The sequence below is a fragment of the Sturnira hondurensis genome, unplaced genomic scaffold, assembly GCF_014824575.4.
Source record: "Sturnira hondurensis isolate 20B ecotype Veracruz unplaced genomic scaffold, ASM1482457v3 Scaffold0017082, whole genome shotgun sequence".
Classification (NCBI taxonomy): domain Eukaryota; kingdom Metazoa; phylum Chordata; class Mammalia; order Chiroptera; family Phyllostomidae; genus Sturnira; species Sturnira hondurensis.
This window is the reverse complement of record NW_028089713.1, coordinates 2581111-2600582: the sequence shown is the minus strand read 5'-3', so window position 1 is coordinate 2600582 and position 19472 is coordinate 2581111. Positions and strand designations below refer to the sequence as shown.

The following is a 19472-nucleotide window of genomic DNA, read 5'->3' as shown; positions in this document are numbered from 1 at the left end:
TCCTCACCCCCCCACCCTGGGAGGAAGCTGTAGCTGCAGGAACTTCATGAGGAATTAGGCCTGCAACCTAGGACTATAAGGCCTCCTCTCAGAATAATAATATTCATAACAATCTCTGCATAACTTTTTATACACACTCACTATTTTCACTGTAGCTTCACAAATCCACAGGAGGGAAGCCTCGTGTTCGATCCCAGGTCCTCAGCTGATTCACAGCTGGCGCTCTGAGGGGGACTCTCCATCAGAAGTGATGCATCTCAGGGAAGCGGCTCACACCCTGGCACAGCCCAGGCCTTGCTTGGTGCTTAGGGAGGCGGTGAGCCTGAATGCCCAGGCCTATCCCATTCTCCAGGAGGAATCTCCTTGGTGCTGCTCTCCTGTGCTCTGTGGAGTGCACCCTGCCCAGCCACCTTGACCAGGAGTCAGCGACCATTTACAGACCAAGCAAATTCAGGGGCCTCAAGGGTCAAAGGCAGGTTGTTCTATGGCAAGCCCAGGGTTTTACCGGCAATCCATTCCCTTAAAAAATCAAGTGTCTTACTCCTGCTAGACAAGGACATCTTGATCAGCCTATTTAAAATCATAAGGTTCCTCTGAGGAGGTCCAGCCTTGGGCTATTTATCCCCAGGCCTTGAACACAAAAGGCCAAGAGTAATATGATGTTGACTATGGCAGGGATGGGGAAGGAAGATAATCCTCATCTCCAGAACCTTCCCTGGGGACAGGCCTAGGCTGGGGTGAAGCCTGCGGTGTGGACTAGACGTGCCTTAGTCCAGGTGCCCCAAGAAGCTCCCCTGAGGCAAACCATTGCACAGGGCAATGAGGCAAAGGCCACAGCTAATACAACCCCCATCTCAGGGGAAGGAGCCAGGTAGGGCCAGCGGCAACAAGGTGAAGTCGAAGCAAAGCCCTCTTTCGGCATGTTCAGTGAAATCTTAAATTTTTGTGACTCAAAGTCCCTGACCATCCAAACAACTTTTCTAACAAGATCGCGACAGGAGGAAGGCTCTGGGCCTGCCATTCTGGGCTTGACCAGACCGCCGTCTGGGAAATGGGCAGACACTTTGCCACTGGACTTTCTCCTTCCCTTTGGCCTCCCAAGGGTTAACCTGCAGACAACCACCCACTCCAGCCCCCATCCCCAGCCAGGCCAGTAAAGCAGGATGGATGGGACAGTTGGTGGGGAGGTGTTTAGCTTGGCCCCAGACCAACACTACAGACAGCTCCACTCAGGGCACAGACACCCCACCTGGACCCCTTGGACCAGGCCACTACCTCCCTCCCCCACCGGTGAAAGGTTGTAGAGAAGACCTCCCTTGGGTGAGGGGAGGCAGAGGCTGTCTTCCGGGATTACAGAGCAATCTGAAGGAGGACCTCTGTCTCCCGTTCGTCTTCGAAGCGGCAGCAGGCGGCTCCATCCTCCTCTGCCCTCTGCCGGAGCAGCAGAAGGAAGGCAAGGAGACACCCGGACAACAGCAGGCAGCCTGCAGCTGCAGGGACAGCCGTGTAGAGACAAAAGTAACCTTGGGAGATGGCTGACAGACAAGGAGTCTGTCATTTCTTCCCCCCCCTTTTCTGTCTGGGTGGTCGGGGCTTCATCCCCAGGGGGAACAGGGAAGGGCCAGCTGTTCTGCGCCATGAAATGGGGATGAAGGTGCCTATGTGACAGGGGCCTATCTGTACCCCCCTTTCAACCCCTCCCCCCATAGCCACTGTTCTACCACAGTCCTCTGTCACCTTGTCTCAACTACTTTGAGCCAGTAAATAGTTCTGCCAGGTCACCTTTAAGAGGTGCCTCTAACGTGTTCCAGAGCAAAAGCCCCTGCATGTGGGAGTGGCCCATGTGAACCCTTCTAGAGGCAAGAGGCTTTTTACGGGGTGCTATACCCCTTAGATCTGATATTCTATGCTCTGATCCTAAACCTCCTGCCTCCAGTCACCCACTTAACTTTATCCTAAGACTTGGATTCCCAACCTCACCCCCTGAGCCCCCAAAATAGCTCTAACTGTGTCACCAGAAGCCCCTCCCCCCGCCATTACCAGAAAATCTCTCCTGTCTGATGTAGATGTTAGACCATAAATTAAATGTGAGACAGCAACCCCAGTCCCACTGCCCTGGAGGTGAAAGGGCACCTCTGAAAGTGGTCTCCCTGTTCTCTGCAGATGGCAATTCGCTCCTGCCCTGGCTCACAGACCCTTGGGGCATCTCCACTGCCTGCAGGATACAGGCTAAATTTCTTAGTTCAAAATGCAAGACCTTATATAACCTAGCCCCGATTTGTGGATCCAATACAATCTTCTCTTACCATCCTACAACTAAAAGCATGAATATCCTGTAAATGTGACAAGTCTCTGGGATTCAGTGAAAGGAGTGATCACTTCTGGCTGAGGCTATCAGGCCAGACTCCATGGAAGCTGTGGGGGCAGGGGAGGGGGAGGAGTATTATCCCCAATCATGCACTGGTCAGCTTGCATGCTACTCTGCCCTCCTCCTCCCTCCATCACCCCACCACAAGCTTGTCAACATTAAAAACATATACAGTGGTGGGAAACGTGGGTTTACAGTTAGCTGTTCACATGGAAAAAGACATGCGGGTTATGACAATTACCATAGCTTGAGTAGCTCTGTTTTACATACTCACAACTGTAAACCTACTTCAGCCCACTCCTGTATTTGCAAATCCACATGGACACTAGAAATGCTTTAACGCAATTGAAGATCTGTCAAAATCCAGAATCACAAAAGCCAGTCGCTGCCTGTGGGGAGCCCCCTGCACATGCTGGGATGGCTTTCGTCTGGCCTGGCCAGAGCCCTGCACTTTACCAACAACCCTCACTGAAAGAAAAGAAGGGCCTGAAGGCATGGAGAAAAGAATTTTAAGAAACTCTGGTCTGTCTGGATTCCTAGACTTCTCTCTTTGGACCTTTGGAGGGAAGGGTATGAGAAGAGTTAAGGAAAAAAATGTCCAATCGCCTCTGCCTTCCGTGACTCTGGCAACTCAATGCTATTTATCAGTGGCCAGGCAAGGGAGTAGGAGATGGAGCTGAGCTTGGAATGAAGGGACAGAGACCAGACCAGACTAGTGGACGCCTAGACTAGCTCGCTCCTCCCTTCCTGGGCAGAGTCTTGAGCCAGAAAATGATGTGGCCAGAGCCAGAGCATTAAGAGGGAAGGACCTCAGGGAAGGAAAGACATAAATCATCACCATTCCCAGCTCCACCAAGGACCCTCCCTCACAATACTGCAGTCTCCTTTCTGGTCCACATCGTAACTCACCCAGCAAGGCGTCACCACTGCAGAATCATCCCCAAATGGGGGTCCTTGTATGTGACGAGACAGAGAGACCAAAATGAATTAGAGCCAAGGGGTAAAGAGGGCACACGAATGTGAAGATGAGGAAAAGAAAGAGAACGCATGAGCTCTTGTTGACATTAATTTTCAAAGAGCAAACAAAAGCAGTGCCTGTGGGAGGGCAGACTCCTGAGGCTCAGCTTCAGGGGAAGTGCCTGGGTGACTGGAGACCCAGCTGTCTGCACTGTGATTACGAAGAAGGTGGGAGGTCGCATGGGAAATGACTGCCCATGTGCCCCAAGGGGAGGGGCAAGGGACTCGGAAGCACAGTGCCAGAGTAATTATGTGTGTGTCAGTGAACAACGCACACACTACAAGACAGTGACAACTACAACTACTTTATGCCAACTACATCAGTAGCCATAAAGCCATCCCAAGGCATAGAGTGCTTGTCAGACCCCGGAGAACAAGAAGTCATGTCATCACAGACAACATGACATGAGTGCATCCTCTACACCAATACTGGACATTTGGCATGTCTTATTTCCCTTCATCCAAACAACCCTATGAGCTAAGTGTTATCCTCCCCATTTTACAGAGGAAGAAACTGAGGTTCCAGGAGGTTAAGTGTATAGAAGGAGACATTCACCCTAGGTTCCCAAAGACCCAAGTTTAAATCATGACTCTACAATTTTCTGTGTGATCCAACAATGTCACCCTGAACACAGCACTTCACATCTCTGAACCTCAGCTTCAACATCTGTAAAACAGAGATACAACTAAGCACTTCCCAGGTTATTGTGAAAAGTAAATAAGATTGTTTCTATAAAGCTCCTAGCTAGTGCTGGTAAGTGCACACAGTAAATGTCCAGTAAATGTCAGTCCTCTTCTCTGCCCCCAACTCATTGAGATGACTTATTCATTCATTCATTCAATAGACAGTGGCATGTCCAATGTATGAAAGGGGGGCAGGGAATGGGACTGATGGAAGTCCTTTTCCATGCCAGGCACCTTACGCGGTCTTTAGGGTAGAGCATGGAGATTAACAAGAGGGACAGGACAGAATCCCTGCCTTCAAGCAGGAGTTGACAGCACAGTGAGCCAAACCCATTAAACAACTGGGTGCTGTGATGTGTGATAAGAGCTGTGTAAGACAAGGGCAAAGATATAGGGCCTTGGGAGTTTAGGAGGGTGAAGGAGGGAGGTTGTAAGAAGAAGATGACTCCTGTGGGCCCATCAGGGAAGCTTCTGAGAAGAGATCTCATGACTTCTGAGCTGTGGGAATGGGCAGGATTTGGAGTGGAAATGGAGGGACAGAGTCTCTTATATGGTTTTTCCTAAGGAGATGCTGATAGGATTCATAGGCTACAAATCAACACAGACTTTCTGCCCTGGCTGGTGTGGCTCAGTGGATTGAGTGCTGGCCTGTGAACCAAAAGGTTGCTAGTTCAAATTCCAGTCAGGTTACCTGCTTGGGTTGTGGGCCAGGTCCCCATCCCCAATAGGGGGCACATGAGAGGCAACCACACCTTGATGTCTCTTTCCCTCTCTTTCTCCCTCCCTTCCCCTCTCTCGAAAAATAAATTAATTAAATTTTAAAAAATACAGACTTCTTATCTTCAAGAGTGAAGGATCAAACATGCCTGCAAGTTCTTTGCAACTTCTACCATTGAGAGGTGGAGTCTATTCTCCATCTCCTCTGTATCTGGGTGGACCTATGATTCCGTTTGACCAATGGAACGTAAAAGAATGATGTCATATGACTTCTGTGGCTAGGATATAAGAAACCGTGAAGTTTCCACTTGGGTCTCTTGGCCTACTCTCTCGAGACACCCCCTATAGGAACGAACCGCCACCCTGAGTGGGATCCAGGTCATATGGAGAGGCCACAGGGAGGTGCTCGAGTTGACAGCCCGGCTGAACTTCTAGATGACAGCCATGTGAGGACCCACCTTGGCCATCTGGCCCAGTACAGCCTGCAGATAACTGCAAGGGCAGGGGACAGCCAAGCCAGCACCCAGCTGAGCTCAGGTAACCCAGAGAACCCTGAAAGATAGAAGCACATTTTTAAGAAGATTTTATTTGTTTATTTTTACAGAGAGGAAAGGGGAGGGAGAAAGAGAAGGGAAGAAACATCAGTGTGATACCTCCAACTAGGGACCTGGCCTGCAACACAGCCATGTGCCCTAACCAGGAATCAAACTGGCAGTCTCTCAGTTGGCAGGCCAGCACTCAATCCACTGAGCCACACCAGCTGGGCAACAACACATTTTTTTCCTAAGTCTCTACATCTTGAGGTGATCTACATGTAGCAAGGTAACCAGAGTACCAAGACTCCACGTCACTAACTTGGCGTGTTTCTAGGGAAGTTGGAGCAAGGATCATACTATTATAGAAATGGACAGGCAAAGAGGTGCAACGAGAAGAAATTATATATTGGGAGAGGCAGAGGGAACCAGTTAAATCCTCCCAGGAGCCTCCAGGCCCCCACTCCCCTCACCTCTTTCCAACATGATGCCAAATCAATACAACTTATCATTCAACTCACCCCCTGGGAAATAACGGGGAGAAAATCAGTAACATGTAAAGATGTTTAAAGCAGAGCTATTCATAATAGCAACAAACTGGAAACAACCCAAATTCCCAGTCATAATAGAAAAGCAATACAGTCATGGAGTAACATGACGGAATTATTTACAGCTATTAAAATGACAAATTTATGGGCCATTGTCATACCTGGAAGTATTTATATAAAATGACATTAAACAAAAAAAAATCATGGCACAGAACAACAGCTACACACTAATTACAACTACACAGAAATACTAACAAAGAAGAGCCCAGGGAATAAGGTACAGAGTACAGTATTTACTTACGCTTTTTTAAAGCAAAGTTAGCCAAGTACTACTTTTTAATAAGGCACAAATTCAAACTCACAAATATTAAAAAGGGGACATGTCTGCCTGCAGATTAGGAGACAATATTTTGGGGAGATGGGAACATACTCAAGGTTGGGGGCGGGAATGGGTTGGGCTGGATGACAGGTACAAGTGAGCAGAAGGGGGCTAGGGCATCTCCTCGGGAGAGTAGCTGAATGTTAGGAAACAAACCCTCGGTGTTTGCTGACACAGTGCAAGAAGGACTCACACAAAAGCCACCCATTATCTTGTAATTATTGTCTCCCTCGTGCCTGCAATTAACGGCTGTCTGAGAGGCGGCTGCCGGGTAACTAAATGTGTGCCAGCATTAGAGTCAATCAGCCAGCTGAAGCGCCAATTAACAAGCCCACTGCAGAGACACTCCCAGCACCCAGCAGCAACGGGGAGGGGTGGGGGAGGGGACAGGACAAGATAATGCAGATCTTGAGTACACTCCTACTCCAAAAGCAGAAAGAGATGCTCAAAGCAACATCCATCCTAAGCCAGAAGCCAATCATGCCCGAAATGAGCCAGCAGGGCATACAGGTGCTTTGACCCCCCAGCGCCAAGCCAGAGGGCTCCATAGTCACTCACGGGTTGGCCAACAAGGTTCCTGGAGTTCCTGCAGCCGGGCCTGAAGCAGCCCTCAACCAATGGGAGCTGATGAAGGCAAAGACAAGGCCCAGAGGTGCTGTCGCCTCCTGAGACACAGGGGAAAGAAACAGAGGGCAGAGAGGAACCAGGCAGGGAGCCATCTCTGCTGACCTACACTGAAACCGACTTATGCTGGCCTTGGGCTGTTTTTCTTAGGCAGCAAGCTCAGACACACAGAAAGGAGCCAGTGTCAGAGAATCCAAGATGGTTATTCAGTCCTGAGGAAAAGGGTAGGAGAGCAAGCAGCTGACAGGAGGCATCCACAAGGGCGCCCTGTGGTCCTGCGTGGCCCGCCCAGTGTACGCCACTGTGCTACACCAGTCAGCCAGGCACTCCCTCTGACTCGGAGAGGGCCAGTCAGCCCGCAGGGGTCAGGGGCCCAGACACACTCATTTCTTTAATGTCCCCCAGGGGATGCCAATGACTACTCCACGTCCTCAGTTACAGATGAGGAAACAGGAGTCCAGCGGGGTGGTGACACCTTGCCAAAGGTGACAAAGGCAGCAGGCAGCAGAGCCAAGCTCCCACCAGCCCATCTGATTATGTTTACAGGGCTGCATGAACCAACGAGTGAGCCTCCCGTGGTGCCCGGCGGGGGTCTGTTCTTGATCCCGCTGTGTCCGTGTCTTCATCCATGATTTTCATAAGGACTCAAAAGACAAGGCCACCAGATTTGCTGCTGACAGAGCCAGAGCTGGGAGAGATGGCTACATACACACAGAATCAGGACCAAATTCTGAAATAGTAGCCTAACGTTAACAAGATGAAATACGCCATAAACGTAAAACCCTGCATTTAACATTTAAAAGATTCCAGTTGTACATATATTCCCAAAGTTTGAGATACGCTCGAAAGCCTGTTACTAATAAAATAGGAAAACACAATCTAGACTTTTTTAGATGTACGAATGTTTTATAAAAACCTCTCCGGTGGCATTCCAAGAGGCACATGGGGAGTGCAGGGAGTTTGCGGTCAGCTAACCCGGAAATAGTGCTACGTCTGTCCCAGGGGCCTGTTTGGTGGGACTGATTTCAGGATCTTGGAAGATGGGGTCCCTCCCCCACAACCTCATTCCTACCCCAAGGTGAACAATGGAGAGTGGCACATCTCACGTGGTAATGTGTATGTGAGCATCCCGGGGGGCCCTTGGTCAAACACAGACTCTGATTTGGTGGTTGTGTAACAGGGCGCAGTCAGGAGGGGGGAGGGCATAAAAAGAGATTTGGAATGGTGTCCAGAACTCAAGGTTTCCAGGAAATATTAAGATGTCCTCCCCCCCCAATACCCCCCCCCACACACACACACACAAGGGACACATGGAGCAGGGCCATTGAGGGCTGTTTTGCATAGCAACAGTTTCACAGCTAACCTCTGGAATGGTCATTTAACCTATCTATGACCTTTAACTGGTGTCATAGATATGTTAAATAGCTGTGGGCATGCTTTGAGCCAAGGAGAAGGGAGTGGCTTCCACCCAGGATGTAACTGGGGGCTGGTCTCCTGAGTTACAGCCCCTGTGTGGGAGCTCGGAGTTGATTCGCTCCACACCATGGGGCCACACCTGCCCAGACTCACTGTGGCAGCCCAGTAAAGCTGGGAGGGTATGGGAGTCCTGGCAGGTGTAACTGATTGTAGGAGGAGTTGGAAATGAGGCTGCAAAGGAGGACTGGCATGGGGATTTAAACGCAGATGCAGCAGCCATTGGGGGAGAGCCATGTGGTTTGGGCAGAGTTAGGACCCCCACTCTTGCCCAGGTAAAAGAGAGCCATGCGGCTTTGCCATAGCAGGGACCCCTGCAGCCAGGTGAAGAGAAAGCCATGAGCTTTTGGCAGAGTGTGGACCCCTGCAGCTCTGGTAGAAGAGGCCCACACGGCTTTGGGATGCTCCCTTTGGCCGCGTGGCCTGGGAAGCAGGAGAGACTTTGACTGAAAAAATGGGTATGAAGAACTCTTGCCAGTGGACCATGAGAAGGTGCCACGCGGCTGTGGAGTAATTAGAGATCCTGCCTGGACGGCGATCCACCGGATGATGGCAGCAACCTGAAACATGGATGTGTGCTTCTTTTCCTGAGATACAGTACCCCGAATTAGGGCAGGGGGAGAAGGAAGCACTGTGGGCATCTGTGGTTATCCTGAAGGACTTTGATAGATTAATGGGGACATGGGGTCACTGCTTTAAGTCTGTATAGCTTTGAATAAACCTTTCCTTTCCTTTTCACAAATCTCTGGCATTGAGAGATGTCTTTCCTCTGGCAGCGGACAGATGAGCCCAGTAGGTATTAGTATACCATTTTGGGGAGGGGCTCCTGTTGTTCTGTAGCAGTTTTTGGCATCCCTTGGTGGGTCAAATATTGCCCCCCTTGGACCTCTGTTCGGTAACAGTTGGGGGTAAGTCCTGAGATTCTGCGTTTCTAACAGGCTCCTTGGTGGTGTGGATGCTGTTGGCCCATGAAAATCAAGGATTGAAAGGCTCTCAAAGGTTTCCCAGTGGAGTTGGAAATTAGGAAGGTCACAGCAGTACTTTCCCAGCTCACTTGATAAACAAGTGCGGAGAAAAGTGAAAGAGATCCCCTGAAGAAGGAAAAAACCCACGGAGCAGGGAATTTTATTTCAGGCCACTGTAGGTCAAGGGATTTTCCAAATAGAACACCAGTCACAAAGCAGCATTATAAAAAGGGCCAGACTGCTTCCACGAACGTACAGGTCTGTTTGGAACCAATGCGAAGGCCTACTCTGGGCCCCCTTAACACTGACCTTCCCTCTGAAGCAGATCACACCTTCTGTGTAAGATACAGGAAATCCAAACCTACTGGCTGTCCATGGGAAAGTGACCTGAGGACTTCAGTACAATGAAAGTGTGATTTGCACACCAGTACACCAGTGATTTGCACACATGGTCTGACATAATAGAAATAGACTGTCACGTAGAGGGCTCCATAGTGCCCCTGAAGAGACCACATCTGGAGTACCGCATTCCTGTCTACACAGCTCAATTGAAGAGGAGATGAGAAGTTAGCATGCCCTGAGTAGGCTTACAGTTGCCAGGCACTGTCCTTAGATTTTTACATGTGTTAATTCATTTCACCCTCTCAACAATCCTATGAGGTAATTACCACCATAACTCATGGTTTAGGATGGGTAAACTGAGGCTTAGAGAGGTTAACCTCTCTAAGGTTAGAGAGGATTATAACCAGAGGCTCAGAGAGGAGCAAGGTGGTGAATGTGAAGGCGGATGCAAACTCGGACAGACGGGCGCCAGAGCCTATATTTTTCCCACTGTGTCATATTGTCTCTTGACACTTGTCAGACTCTTGAAAGGATGACAAACAAGTGAGACCAGGAAGGAACAGCCAGGGTGTCAAACTGGAACCAAAGAGTAAATGGTAGAAGAAGAAAGTGTAAGATCCACGTTGAGGAAAGACAGGAATCCGCATTGTCCACTGATGGTAAAGGCCGCTGACAGAGCTCTGCTCCCAGCCATGGAGGGGTCAGTGGTGCCATCAGGCATGGGTCCAGGACTCTGGAACGGCATCTGCTATAGGAGGGGGGTTGGAAGGAATGAAAGGTTGCTGTCGAGGCTGAGACTCTAGGTCCCTCTCCTGTCTGGGTCTGTCCATCTAGAAACACAAACTCTGACACCAGTACAGAGTTCATGACAAGCCACATTTAGCCTGACTTGCCCACCAGTTCTGGAGTGTGTGGTAGGAAGCGGCAGCAGTGCCCAGACGACAGTTACCCAGGACAGACGCAAACTGAGCCCAAGGAAGGACTGGGGAACTATGCAAATGGGTTTCTGCTGACACCCTTCCCTAACCTGTTATCTCATGAGGTTCTTGTGGGAGGGATAAACTCCTCTAAGCTGGCTGAAACCAGCTCACTTCTCAAAGAAATATGAATAAATACAGTCATCATGACAAATACGTAAGAGATTGTGTCTCCTGTCCCAAACTGCTCAGTGAGCCAGTACCTCGTCAACATTCTCAGAGTGCCCCAGGAGTGAGTGACAAGGCTGCATCTCCAGGGAGAAAGGCATAGATGGGTGGACAAGATGTGATCCAACTCCGCCTTGCAAACCCACCAGCCGGTGCCTGGGAGACAGTGGCCCCAGCTTGAGCTAGGTGGAGAAATACAGCTGACCCTTGAACAACACGGGTTTGAACTGCTCCGGCCAACTATACGCAGATTTGTGTCAGTTGACCCATGTTGGTTAAGGGTCAGCTCCTTCGTCGGGAATCCACAAATGCAGAGGGTACACTGTAGTTATAAGTGGATTTTCAACTGTGCAGGAGTTCAGAGCCCTTAACCTCCACATGGTCAAGAGTCCACTGTAATCTGAAATCTCAGTCCACGAAAGGATCTGGGCTGAGAGCAGCTTCCTATTTTACCCTCTTGTGGGTTGCTCCACCCCCAAGCAGAGTGCCCAGAGAGGGTGGGAAGGTAGGTGTCAAGCACCAGTGATTTTAAGGCATTATGCTATTTACTGTGGGGATACACAAACTAATCATAGAGAAGGACATATGTGCATAAAAATATTTTGCAACTATTTCCAGCTGGCTGTTTCAGCCAATCAAAGGACATTTTAAAAATATAACTTAATAAGCCCTGACTAGTGTGCTTCAGTGGGTTGGGTGTCATCCCACAAACCAAAAGGTCACCAGTTCGATTCCAATCAGGGCACGTGCCTGGTGTGTGGCTGAGTTCCTGGTTGGGGTGGGTCTGAGGGCAACCAATCAGATGTTTCTCTCCCACATTGATGTTTCTCTCCCTCTCTTTCTCCCCCACTTTCCTTCTCTCTAAAAATAAATAAATAAAACATTAAAATATATATATATATATATGTATATATGTATACGTGTGTGTGTGTGTAACTGAATCAGTATAAATGTTGACGACTCGGCCTTGCTCTGACAACACCAGATTTGGAAGATGCTGACCCAGGCCCTGGGTCACCCTCCCTTCAGGGTTTCCCTGCACTAGGAGCCCTCTCTGTGCTCCCCACCCCCGCCTGGTCTGTTTCTCCCCCTCCTCCTGCTTTTGTCACATCTGGGGCCTGCTGCCATGAGGCAGGTCTGCAGGATTTCCACCTTTATTCCCACACAGAACCCACATGCACTCTGCCTTGGGCATAGCCTCACCCACTGCACAGCCCTGAAGAGATGAGGGAGCTGGCTGGGTCACCACACACTAACAGGGACACTCTAGAATCACAGCAGGATAGACATGACTCTTCCTGTCCCTCTCCTCCCACCAGTGTGCTGCTCCCTCCCTTCCCGCAGGTCCCCCCACAAAAGCCACTGGAGCAAACCGTTCCTTCTCCGCTGAGTCCTTTGACCTTAATAGTAAGGGACCAGAGGCACTGGGCAAAGGGCTCCCCCAACTTGCCTGTCACTATGCACACTCACATCTACACACACACACACACTCAGAAAGGAACCATAGTGATAGGGACATCAGGGAAGAGCAAAACACAGGGAAAAGAAGAGACTCAGTTGAGCCCACCCTGCTGGCTGCCACCAGAGGGTCATCTGGGTTAAATGAGGCCATTGGGTTTCTGGACTCACAGAAGACCTGGACTTCAAAAGGAAACCGGGGCTTCCAGAAGATCTACTGCTTTGTTACATAATCCCACGCTGCCCCCTCCTGTGTTGGTGGGCAGAAGGGAGCTATAAGGACTAGAGAGGATTTCTGATTCTCTCCCCCGCCCAGCTCTGCCTCCAAGCCTCTGCCTCAGTGTCTTCGTGGATTTCCTTCTGCATGGCCTGAAGGGACCCCCTGATGAGACCAAGTACAGCTGTGGGCCCTCCCTATGTGCACATGGACATGCAAGTAACACGTGCACACACTCTCACCCCTGCAGAGGAGACTGACTGCATCTACCCACCACCTCTCCCAGGACTCAGGGTCTGAGCATCTGGGGAGAAGAGTCCAGCTGGACAGTCATGATGGACTGCAAATAAGCTGCGACTATTGAGGATGTCAGGAGAAAGCGGAGCCAAATAAACTACCATGTCTTCGTCTTTCCCCCAGCCCCATTTCCATGATCTGCATTCAAATGTGGGCCACATAAGGGGTGAGGAGAGAGCTGGGCAGGAAGCATGAAAACGTCCGTAAATTCTAATTCTGACTCTTCCTCCACCTCCCAATGTGCTCTTGAGTCCATCATCTCAGAAATAGATTCTGCATAGGGAAAAGGGGGTCACCAAAGGTCACCCTGCAGAAGCTGGGGACACGCAGAATACACAGATGTAGAGATATGAGTCCCTACAAAGAGATACTCATCCACTTTCCCCATGTGATCAGTTCTTATTCAAGCATTAGGCACAACCTCCTTGTAGTATCCAAGGGTACCGAACCTCCCTATCAGAAACCCATATTGCCCCATCCTCTGTTCACCCTGCTTCAGATGGAAGCCTACACCCCACTAGATTTCCAGCAGATCTCCATATCACCCACCCACCATCCTGGCCTGATGCACTACAAAGGCACCCAGAGCCTAAAGTCGGGAGCCTGGATGAGATACCTCTAATTGCTCTCATTTTTATGGTTGGAATTGATGTTCAATCGGTGGGTGCTGAGTAAATTAACAGGAAGCCTAGATAGACAAGGAACAGCTGGGCTTGATGGACTGCTCGCCCCACACCCCACCCCCTCCAGGACCACAGGCACGCAAGGCTGCTGGGCAGTGGGGCCCTGTGAACCGAGAGGCGAATACACCCAAACGGAATGGAGCTGCCAGTCAGCTCTAAACACCCCCTTGCTTACTCATGCTTCCGTTTGCCAAGGGCAAAGTCCTTGGTGGGAAGGAAGGGAACTGGCACCAGCCACTGAGCACCCTCACACACGGGAAAGCCAGGTCCTGGGAGACGGAGAAACAGGGTAATTCTCACAGCATGGCTGAAAATGGCACCGGGCAGTATGAACTCCTCCTCATGCTCCTGACTCCAATTCTGGGCCTTATCTTCAATTTATCCCAATAAATATTTATAAGACAGGGATTCTGTGCCCTCCCAATCTTGCCACTCCTCACCTCGCTGCCGCCACCACCACCACCAGTGCGAAGCTCTCCCCCGACTGAACCTTGGCAGGCCTCCTGCTGACTGTCATGTCCAAGCTGGAGGTAGACAGTTAGAAACTGGCCTCTCTGGGGACTGGCTTAAGGCTTTCCTTCAGAAAATCTCCCAGAAGCCTGAGGCACAAGGCACGGCCCCAGGACCCTGACACAGACTCTTCCTTTCCTCACAGCTGTACCCGCCAAGGCTCAGCAACCAGAAAAGCCAGACCATGCTCCCCTTTTATTCCCAGACTTGCGTCTCACAAGGGACCCCCGAGACTGCTTCAGGCCGGGCCCACCTCCCTCAGCTCTCCCTGGCACCCAGCCTCTCTCATCCCTGCAACAATAGTCAGGAGGCGCCAGCTTCGAGGCTCAGCTCCAGGCCCTTGGATTTAGATCCCTGTGGTCCTTCTATAAGAAGAGTCCTTCCATTCCTCTTGCAGCAAGGAAAGACTGGGCAACAGCATCAGCAACAGAGACCCTGGGCAAAGCATGTGACCTGTGAGACTCAGTAACCTCACAGATCGCAGTTGTGAGGGTCCAACCAAGTAACACCACGTGTGGAAGGTGAGAGAAGCCTGAGGAGTTTAGGCTTGGATTTTCTCCCAGTGTCTCTCAAACTGAAGGCTGTGACCCTGCTGGTGGGTGTGAAACCGCGCTGAAGGGTGAAGACTATCTATTTTTTTTAAACAAAAGAGACCAGACTAGTCTGAATGTAACCAGAAGCTGGCAGTAAAGGTAACACACATGTGTTTTCTGGGTTGTGATGGAAAATTTATTCCTACTGGTTGCCGCCAAAAATTTCAGTCAGGCCTTACTATGAACACTTTCTTGCAGATGTTCCTGCCTGACAGACTTGCTTCCCATCCCCGGTAGGCTGGCACGGACATCTCTTGGAATGCTCCCACGGTGTTTTCTACCCCTCCCACCTCCATCCTGCTACAGGGTTGCGCTCAGACCAGGCGGCTCTCCTAGACAGGAGCTGTGCACAGGCTGGGAGGCATCCCCGCAGGAGGAAGCCTGCATGGAGGTGAGAAGGGACCTCCACTGACAGTATCAGGCACTGTCCCAGACGACGCTCTTGGACGTCCATGTTAGCACCTGCAGTTTACAGATGAGGAAACTAGAGCTCTTAAAGAAGGGGCGGGGAACCAGGACTGAGAGCTAGGTTTGGAAGCCCATGGCTTCCCTCCGCTCTGGACCATGCTGCCGGGAGAGAGCCTTCCTGTAGCCCCGGCTCATCTACCAGCATCCCGCGCTGGCCGAGATGACTCACACCACACCAGCACACACGCGTGCGCAGTGGAAACCACGCGGCATCCTTTCCTACCTGCCTTTCTCAGGCCGCCCCAGTCCCGTGAGAGTGAGAGGAGAGGGCTGTGCTGGGGGCATCTGGGATTTGTCTTCCTCTTGGTTCCCCCTGTCCTCCTCTGCCTCTTTTGAGGCTGATTTTTCCCCTCCTTACCACCCCCTCCTCCAATGTCAGCTAACTGGTTACCCAGGCAACCCAGCTGGGAGGCTGCCAGTTACCATGGCAACCCAGCATGGCTGCCAGGCTGTCTTGCCTAGGGAAGGTCAGGGGACCAGCCAGGCAATGGAGCTGCTGCGAAGTTGCCAGCAGGACTGGCCCGGGTGGGGGGAAGGGTGGCCTATGTGCCTGAGGGAATGAAGTTCCTGCTGTCAGGGGGCCACCTCTCAGTTTCGCCTGAGGCAGCCTGGGGCATGAGCCACAAGATGACTTCCCCAGTTTTCTTGTTCAGGCCTGGTCCTTCCAACCTGTTCTAGAATTCCAGTGAGCTCGCCTCAGGTAAATTTTCTCAGCCTAACCCTGAGCCCCCCTCACCCTCCTCCTTCTCTGAGCATATCTGAGAGTTAACACACATGCAGCATGTGTGTGTCTGTGTATGGTGTAGTCTCTTCATGAAATATGTTGGTAATGATAACAAAGAAGAGCTATTATTTTCTAGCTCATATTTCTTACTATGTGCCAAGCACGGTCTAGGTACCTTGTGCGAAGCTCCTCCACTGATCCACACAGTAGACTTATTACCACCAATTTGCAGAGATAGAAACTGGGAATTTGGGAAGTTAAGGCACTCGTTAAGGTCATGTGGGCATTAATTAGCAGAGCTGAGATGAACAGTGGATCAGCTTCTAAAATTCCTTGAGCTCTTGGCTCCTTTCCATCCCCCACCAACCTGGCCTGACTTCAAGGAAACATTGTTAAGCTTTATTGAAAGATTATTCAGTGCCAGATGTTTTATTCATGTTATTTTACTTACCTCTGTGAAGGAGGCTTTAAACTCCTCACGTGGTAGCTTAGGAAACCAACACCCCCCAAAACTCGGCAACCTTTCCGAGCTAATGAGACCCACCTTAAGTAAGGTCTCTTCCTTTGGGAACCCTTTCCTGACTCGGCTGGGAGAGCCTATCACTCTCTTTCCTTGCCCACCAACATATATAGCACAGGTATGTCTCTGTCACAGACAGGACAACTGTTTGCTCGCATGTCTGCTCCCTTACTAGACTGTGAATTTTAAAATTCATTTTTGCAAACGAGTTCCTGCCTGGTATGAGCATACAGTAAATATCTGCCAAAGGAAAGTGGAGGGGCCAGGATTCCAAGTCCCAGTCATCTGATTCTTGATTTCATGTGCTCTCTACCACATTACCCTGACTCATTCATTCATTCACTCATTCATTCAAGTAGCAGTTATCATACAGTTGCTACATGCCTGACTCTGTGCAAAACATCACAAACACAAAGACAAATGGGATCATCTCTTGCCTTGAAGCAGCTCAGTCTCATGAAGGAACAGGCAAGGCTGAGCAGGGTGGGAAATAAACGCACCCCTGCCACTGCCGTCAAAAGCTTCCTCCTGACTGTTTCCCCTGGCCTATTCCCTGCGCCAAACTCTCATTCAGTCAAAGCTGCATATATCCAACCAACATTTATTGAGTACCTCCTACTATGTGCTAATGCCCTCCAATCACCCATGGTTTGGGGGAGGGGGGAAGCATGAGAAGGCAGTGGAAATGAGAATTACTGGACAGTGTGGGAAGTGACTAACAAGGTACAGGGGTCTAGGAACTAGTGCCCAGGGACACTGAGACTATCTGTGTAACTTTAAAGAGCTTTCACATTTGATATAATAAAGCCATCCCATATTGCACTGCTTTATATTCAGACCCACTTCCTACATGACCTCATTTGAACCTCAGTGATGCAGGCAGGGCAGGAATTTTTGCCCTCACTCTAGAGCTGGGGAAACTGAGGCTCAAAAGAGGAAGAACATTGGATTAGAAGGAGGGACCTGGGTTCTAGGGCTCGCTTGTGATTCTAACAAGTCTAACGATCCCCTCATCAGCATACTCCCACCCCACCATCCCACCTCACTGAAAGCCGGTTTTCCTTCCTAGCTATGACCTCTTCAGTGCCCCAGCTGGGCAGCCAAAGCTTCAGCTGAGGCAAGCAGGCTTGCCTACAATTCTTTGGATAGCCCATTGATACTAATGAGAACCCAGGAACCAAGCAATCAGAAAAATAACCTCACCACCAGAGGCTAGGTTGATTTTAATGGGCTAATTGCAATGATTAGACTAATTGAAAAAGCAGATTGGCACCTGCAATCATAGACCCAGGTTCTCAGGTAACGAGGAGTCAGACTGGGTGGACTGGGCACCATCAGCGCTGAGGAGGGACCTCACCTTGGCCGCGGAGGGGCTTCCTAGGCTCTGTAGGAGCACAGCCTCGGCATTGCCACATGTTGATGAGATCAGCACTGACACACCCAGCCCAGCTTCCCGACTTCACACAGCCCTCTACGGAGACTGAATACGTGACCTGGGAGCGTTTAACAGTCACCCTGAATACCATCTGCCCTAAACACATTTCCCCCTAACCCACCGCAGCACCTGTCTGATCTTTGAGTGAAAGTATTGCCTTCTGATATGCCCCGTTCAAATAATAATAACCAACAAACACTTTCTACAAATCACACAGCTGCTAATCTGGACCAGGATTTGAATCCATGTCTTCAAATTCCAGATGAGCAGTCTTTCCACAACCCTGGCAGGCAGCGCGCCACTCTCCGTCGGTAACACCTGCATGCTTGGCACCCTGGAAGGTGCAAAGAGGGCTCACCCAGCCTATTCTCAACTCCTTTTCCTCTCTGCTCTGCATGTGTTCTAAATGTTCCCCAAACAAAGCATGGTCTCTCCTCTCTAAATGTTTTTTTGAGAGGTTGGAGACTGGCCTGCCGATGTCCCCTCACTGAGGTGCTGGCTTCCAGACCTCCTCAGGCCAGAGCTCAGAGCCCGTGCAACCCAGTTCCAACCTTCTTCCTCCTGACCATCCCCTGGGGGATGCCCACGCCCAGTGCCAGTGTCCTCAGGGAACATCCCAACAGGCCAGGAAGGAAGACAGAGAGGAAATGGCTCAGAGAGACCCATCAGAACTGGCTGTCGCAGTGCTTCTTCACCCTGGGCTGGCCCCACTCTCAGCTCAGTTCCTCCTAGTCCAGGGCCCTGGGCCCACCAGCTCCCTCCCTTGAGCCCATGGACACAGGCTGGTCCTGGCTGGGTGGGGGCACCTCAGGCCCACCAGCCATGATGTCAGCCTGGGAGCCAGAGCTGGCTGCCCGGCTCACTGACTTCCTCTGTAATTACTTCATTTACACAGAGCAGGAAGAATCCAACTCAATCCAGGCAGACGTGTTAAAAGTAATTATCTGTGTAATGCGTCCTGCACCATCACCTTCCTGTAAAGAAGGAAAAGAACCCAACCGAGCAAGAGAAAAAAAAGAAAGAAAGAAAAACCCATATTGTCTAGAGCCTGTGCAGCTGCCCAGGATTAATTACACTCTGAGCTAACTCATTTATCACCTTGCCACTGATTGGAAAACCAAGGGCTTTTAATAATTCCTAACGTAGCCCCGCACTCCCTGAGGTGAGGAGACACAGAGCTGCTTGTTTCCTGTAGGAAAGCCCAGGGCAGTGCCAGGCAGCCACCTCAGCCCACCTGCCACCCCCATCTAGAGGTGGCTGGAGCCTCAGGCCTGAGTCTCTGTGGGACCTGCCTCCCACCTCCTCTCCAGCAGCAAGAACTGCTCGCGTGCTGCCCACGCTGAGAGGTAGCTGCAGTGAGGCAGAAGTAATGCTCCTCTAGGGGAACCCGGAAGCCAGGGTTTGGGGGGTCTTAGGACATCTAGAGCACAGACTCGGGTGGAGACAGGCCCACCAGGGCTCCCACCCCACATGTACTGGAGTCTCAGTGGGGTGCACCACCCACACCATCAGACTGAGGGCGAGGCGTCTGTGGGGATGGGGAAGAACTGCCATCCCTGAAGGCTGCAACCCCTTTGGACTTGGACTCTGAGCCAGTTCCCTCCCACCACCTTCCCCACTGCAGCTCAGCCTCCCTGTCCCTGCAACCCCAGATTGGCTCCCTCCATCCTGGCTCTCCCCTCTTACCTTTCCTGGCTTGCCTGTGGTCACAAAGAGCATCTCAAGTAGCCTCTTCTCCCTTTTGGTCCCCAGCCTTTCCTGTCCAACCCCCC

General features: G+C 50.8%; 1 protein-coding gene across 8 annotated transcripts in view; it reads right to left on the bottom strand.

Annotated features, from left to right (window-relative positions):
- Positions 1-19472, bottom strand: part of PLEKHA6 (pleckstrin homology domain containing A6) — a 138973-nt gene that overhangs the window by 101932 nt on the left and 17569 nt on the right. The window lies entirely within an intron of this gene.